Here is a 6868-nt window from a genome sequence, read left to right as displayed (position 1 = left end):
CTGACAACACTGACCAACATTTTATTAAATGAGGCACAGTTTACGGAGCTAGTTCAGGCCAGGCAACTCAGGGATTGGGCCAACCGATCAGGTGACTAAGTCACATGCATTTTTCTCCTGGTCGGTGGGTTATAAGCATTGCTCTGCCTACCTGTTCATTCTAGTTGCGCTCTTCTGCTGGGCTGACGTGCCGTACCTGCTGCTGATCTGTTACTGAGATCCTGCCGGATCTGCTGCCTTTGCTTGCTACGTATGCTGCTACCATGAATAATCTCATCCCACCGCCTCCCCGGCATCCACCTGTAGGTTCTGTTTCTAGATCCCCATGGGGGTTTAATTCATTCCCTGTAAATGCTATTTGGCATGTAACATTCATTAGAATGTTATTCTTACAGGGAATGAATGGATTCAGATGCCTGACGCCAAACTATGCTTCCTCATGCTTTCTATATCTATGCTCAAGCTTGCTTAAATATATTCTAATCCAATCCAAATGTTGTCTGACTGAAATACTTATTTATCTTATATTTAATTCTCTATTTACAAATGAGGGTCTAAATTACATTTAAGGCCAAATATTTCTTCAAATGCTACATTATAACAGAACCTGTGATAGATAAACAAACTGAAGGGTAACTTTAGCTCTGATAATGATGTAACATGTATGTTCACATCATGTTCAAGGTTTAGCTGCCTAATGGACCTGTGTCCATCTGGGGGTCCTTTAGGAAGTAGGGGGTACAGGAAGCTTTCACGTAGGATATAACCCCCCTTTTGTGGCCATAAAAGTGTCTTTGAGTACTTAGAAAAGCACTATATAAATTCCAGATATTATTACTATTATTATGATTATTATATGGAGCTGACTGACTTGTTTTCACCTGATAAAAATAATGAAAGTGATGCTTTTCCTCCTCAGACAATTTAACTTCTTTAACAAAATGAATGTTTGTGTTCCAGGAGCTTTGTCTGGAGCTGAGGTTCATGGTTCTGAAAAGACTCTCAGAGAACATTGTGTTCCAACCTGAAGCTGGTGTCTCCATCATGGATGTGTGTCTGTTTCTCATCCTCCTCCATCTTCTTCTGACCACCTGAAACACACGTTACAATGACATTTTTCGGTTAAATTGCAGTTATTAAGGGAAATTAATAGTTTTTTTTCTGGTTAAAAACGTCTCTAAAAACGTCTAATATAATGCATGTTTTACCTATAACTTAAATATTTAAAAAAAACAAAACGGTTATATTGCAGTTATTAAGGCAGATAGGCTAATAATGCATGTTTTACCTCTAACTCAAACAACAATAAAACCAGCAATCTGAGGACAACAGTAACAACACACTCTCCCAGCCTGTCAACTTGTGACTGTCACAGTATTTCCACTACACAGGATCTACAGGCTATTAAAGCCAACAGCACACATTTAACCAAATTCACCCACAAATACGTTTAAGCCACTTCTATTAACCACATAATAAAAGGCAGTGCACAGTTAAAAAAAAGCCATGTCTTAACTTGTGCTAAGCGTTGCCTTATATTCCTTTGTGTTGCTAATGACACAATATGTACTGTATCTAATCTAGCCGTTTTTAATTAACGGTTTAATTTGGTTATTTAGAAGCCTGTATCCGTTATCCTGTTTTTCAAGCCACCGCGGAGTGTTCAAAAGCTTCCTTGGTTTACGCGTCACAAAGTGGCTGTGATTGGTTGAGATGCGCAGAGAGGGTTTCAGAGCAGGAAGCCATGCCCATATATGTCTATGGCCATGCTTTCAAAGCACGTGGTTCTCAACCTCTGGGTCGGGACCCGACATGATTTTGGGGAGTTCCCCAGATCACAGTGAAGTGACAATTCAAGGACTTTTAAGACCTTTTTAATACCTAAATGAAAGGGGGAAAAGACCATTACGGAATCAAAAGTATCTAACAAACTATACTATAAAAAACAATCAAACATTGGCCAAATCATCAAATACTATAAGAAGTAAAAATTGTGAACTTAGCAGATCTACAAGCTCACAATGCCTTGCAACGTGAGGCATGGTGAGCTTGTAGATCTGCTATTTTCACAACATTTATGTGGGGAACCGAGTCAAACAAAATGTAATGCCTCAACTACAACATTGCAAGTGCTTGTCAGGGTGAATGAGATGTAAAAAACAAAACATATATTAATGTGTTTATACTGATGTGTGATGTACGGTGTCACGCCGCAGTTCACTCACACTCACTCACGGGGCGGGCCGAGTCGTTGATTTATATATTGTTTTGCGGGGCGGGTTGGGCCGGGTTCGGTTCCGTGGCGGGGCGGGCAGGGCGGGGTATGAAAAACCTGACCGTCGCATCAGTAGTGTGGGGACTCATTTTAAACAAGCTCAGTGCTTAATGAGTCTTCCAGTTTAGTAGACCTTGTATAGTGAATTGTACTTCCATGTACTGTTGTCATGTCTTACTAAATAAAGTACATCAATCAATCAAAGAAGGTTGATGCTGCATCAACAAAGCTCTCTGGATAATAAGCGGCTGCCTGAGGCCTGTGTCTCACCTGTCAGTCCTTGTGGGGAATCTCCCCGGCCGGTCTCCAGCCAGAGGCAGCTTACCATCAACCTGACAAAAGGAAAGCCCAGATACATGACTGGTATATCCTGTTGACACTATGACGACAACAGCCCCGCTAAACAGACTCCAGTCCCTTCACTCGTACAACAAGGAGCACAAGAGACGCTTCGTTCTGTCTGTGAGGACATGTCTATATAAACGTTCTGTCTCTGAGGACATGTCTATACAAACGTTCTATTCAATAGGGAGAGAGTATGAGAAATCAGAACATTATTTTGATGCTTTTCACTGTTGTACGGACAGCAGTTGAGACGCAGTCACTGATTGGCCCGATCATTTTCTTATTTCTCATACTCACTCCCTATAGGCTGAAGTCCAGACTGATACCGGGGAGGAACGAGAGGGTGAATACACGTTATCAGTCTGGACAATGCCAGGCTAGGGGTATAACACGGAGGCAAAAGAAGAAAAGGAACAGGTGTACAACACAAACACTAAGGAAGAAGGGACATTACTAGACCTAAGAAAGTTCTCTGGTTGGGAAAGAGCAGCTGCCAAAGCCATTGCATGTCTGAGGTGCCATGCTCAACAAATGAAGGGTCTTACACTTAAGAAAGGTGAAGCCACACGTGTTGTCAACGTAACAGAACCTGAAGGTCTGGAGGGCTCTGGTCTGGAACGTCCTGCATGAGATGAGGAGAGAGAGAGGACATATATAAATATTAACATTAAACTGAATGACTGTCTGGTTACCCTGAATGACAGCTCTGTCACTATTACAATGTCTCTCCTCAATATGAACACAATTTAAATGTCTCATCTCTATATAATATACACTTTAATATCATTAAAGTGTACATTATATTATGTCTACATTCTCTACATGTCTAGTTCAATGTGCATAAAGTACTTAGGTCATTACTGTGTTTGGTCACTAGATGGCAGTCTAACAACATATAATGGACCAGGTTCTCAGTCTAACTGAAGTGATTTCTCCAACTAGATGGCTGTATATAGAACAGTTAATGATAAAACATAAACATAATAATTCTACATATTATTGTGTTCATTGTTTAGTAAACAGATCTTTCATAATGTTTCACTGATCATAGATTAAAGACTTTATGAACAAACAACATATTTATTATAGTTTAATCTCTACCAGTGAACAGGATGTAAAGAGACTCTCTTACACAATGATCACTTTGTTATTAATTAACTCTGGATCAATATTATACTGATGTTTCATTAGATTATATTCTAGAGACACAGACTGTGTTCAGTTGTAATAAGTTGTAAATGCTAGTGATTGACCAGGATAAGACAGATAATACATGTTAGTGAACATAAAGTTAAACTCATCTTGAGAGATAAAGGCTCTGGTCCAAAAAAAGATCCATTTCACTTTGGGGTGTGTGGGGTGAGGTCTGTGTCTTTTTTTATTTATATATATATATATATATATATATATATATATATATATATATATATATATATATATATATATATATATATATATATATATATATATATATATATATATATATATATATATATATATATATATATATATATATATAGTGTAGCCTATAGATGTGAGGAGTGAGGACACATTTACACACTCACTTGTAAACCTGTTATGTAAAGTAGTGATTTGGGTATTTGGGAGTAGTGATTTGGGTAAATAGCAGATCTACGATACGATACGATACGATACAACTTTATTGTCAGCTTTCACCGAAATTTGCTTTGTGTCCATGACGTCACCGTTCAAGATACAGGCAGGACATACACAATACATTACACAAAGTACATTACAGGACATACATCACAGAAGCAGACAGAAACAAGAACAGTAGAACAAATCCTCTTGGTTTACCGACTTTGGTTTAAAAGCAGAACAGACTGATGTACAAAAGAGTTCTTTAGCCTGTTTTTCTTATATTTAGGGACTCTAAACCGCCTCCCGGAGGGCATCAGTTGATATTCATCATTTAAAACATGTAAGGGGTCAGAGGAGATGCTCTTCTAAGCATACTATTGATCTGGGCCTCTTTAAAGGAACGTAACACAGCCTCGACTGGCCTACCAACTATTTTAGCGCAGATCTTAATTTGGCTATACAGTTTGTTCTTATATACCATTGATAGGCTGTTAAACCAGGCCGTGCTACAGTACAACATCACAGTTTGAACAACAGACGCATAGAAAAGAGACAAGATCTGACTGCTAGCACCAAACGATCTAAGTCGGCGTAGGGAGTACATACGCTGCTGTATCCTCTTACAAATATAATCAATATGAGATGACCATGCTAAGGTGGCATCTATCATCACCCCCAGATATTTGTAAGATGGGACCTGTTCAATAGCTGAACCATGGATTGTCACCGGTGGTGTCTTATCACCGGGAGCAGGACCAAATATAATTTCCTCAGTTTTCTTAGTGTTGATAATCAGATTATTTTTGTCACACCACTCCACAAGCCGGTCAACGCTACACTGGTACTGTTTCGGGTCATCACTGTCAGTCATCAGAGCTATTAGCGTAGAGTCATCTGAATATTTCAGAAGAAACTGATTTGACTCGCAGGTGTTACAGTCTGCCGTGTAAAGAGTAAACAATACAGGAGAGCTAATGCAACCTTGGGGTGCACCAACTCTGGTCCTGATGGGAGAGGAGAGTGTCTTGTTTACCTTTACATACTGAATTCTGTCAGTGAGGAACTTAAGATAAAACTGAATAACAAAAGGATTAATGTGTAACTGAACCATTTTAGTGAGGAGCAAGTCCGGCTGTATTGTGTTGAAAGCAGAAGAAAAATCTAGGAAAAGTCCTCTAGCATAGGATTTTGGTTTGTCAAGATGTTTAGAGATGACGTGAACCAATGTGACAACTGCATCCTCTGTACTACGACCCTGCTTGTAAGCGAATTGAAATGGGTCCTGTGAGTTAAATATCTACAAGCTCATAACGCCTCGCAGTGTGAGCTTGTAGATCTACTATTTTCACAATATCTTTCTTACGTAATCTAAATATAAACATACAGATACCCTGTAAACACTTATACTGCATGTTGGTTTGTTTACTGTTGAGTGACAACATTAAAGATAAACCCCTAAATCATTAGTTGGGTCCAGACCCCCCACTGGACAAGTTGATAAGGTTGTATACCTCAGAGTCATGTGTTGTAGGATGTGGACACGGTGTGGTCTAGCTGTCTCTCCTCTCTGGGTCTAGATGGTTGTTTCTTCATCTGGTTGATCTGTGGTGTGTTAGAGGTCTGTAGCAGCTGCTAGTTCTGCTGTCTCTGCTTTACACTGATGTCTGGTGGATCCTCATCACCTGACTAGTCTGTGGAAATAATAATAAACTTTATTTGTATACAGGAAGCACCTTTCATGACATCACATGCAGCACAAAGGGCTTTATATATTTAAAAAAACGACAAAAGAGAAATGCAAGCAAAAACAGACCAAAAACATGATCAGGAACAAATTAAAAGGAGGCAAAGATCAAATTCTCATTTTGTGCCACATGACGTCTAAGACGTCACGTGGCCTGACGCCCCGTGCGCCACATGACGTCATGGGAAAAAAAAAGAAAGAAAAAAAAAACATGTTCAGAACCCAAAATATGATGATTTGAAGATGTGCTGCTCCATCCACTCCTTGTTTAACCTATAACTTAAAAAGGCTGTATCTCGCTTCCTAAGCACTTTTTTTTTTTACAATGAATTTTGCCTGTGGCACTCAGAGCCAAACTGCCATAAATAAGCATGGCATTGAATGAGTTAAAACAATACAGGAAAATACCAGGAACAAAACAACAAATACAATGTAATCAGCTAAAAGCAAGAGTAAAAAAGTGGGTCTTGAACTTGTTTTTAAAGCTATCTGTGGTCGTTGTCTGTCTTATATGTAATAGACGCCTTATCAGACAACGTCACACTGATATGAAACAGTATGCGCGCACAGGTCAGCAGCAAAAGAACCCCACCGCTCATAAGATGTAATGTTAAAGTGGTCACAGCCTCACGTGTAAAAATGCTTCCCATCAAACTTTCAGATGCTGTTTTTCTCCCAGTATGGAGGAAGAATGCTTAGGATTGTTACTGTGATCTCTGCCTCTTGAAATATATAATCCTTGGTTTCTGTTGTGTGTAAATAATGATAACAACTCAAAGCAGTTGTCCTCCAAACCCCTCCTCCAGTGTCTGTCATAAGAACGGAGGGAGCGCTCTGTGATCATGACACCAGAAGGTCTTCCACGCAGAGAACGGCCGAGAATAGCAGATCTCCAAGCTCAC

General features: G+C 39.5%; 1 long non-coding RNA gene across 1 annotated transcript; it reads right to left on the bottom strand.

The window, feature by feature from the left end:
• Positions 1-2545: 2545 nt before the first annotated feature.
• Positions 2546-5865, bottom strand: LOC311053514. The gene is made up of 3 exons (XR_014601645.1): positions 5734-5865; positions 3166-3242; positions 2546-2607 (listed from the first exon to the last, which is right to left on the bottom strand). It is a non-coding gene; the product is annotated as an uncharacterized lncRNA (long non-coding RNA).
• Between the last annotated feature and the right edge of the window lie 1003 nt (positions 5866-6868).

The sequence above is a fragment of the Gymnoscopelus microlampas genome (genome assembly GCF_963454915.1).
Source record: "Gymnoscopelus microlampas genome assembly, chromosome: 10".
Lineage (NCBI taxonomy): Eukaryota > Metazoa > Chordata > Actinopteri > Myctophiformes > Myctophidae > Gymnoscopelus > Gymnoscopelus microlampas.
This window is presented reverse-complemented; position numbering and strand designations above follow the sequence as displayed.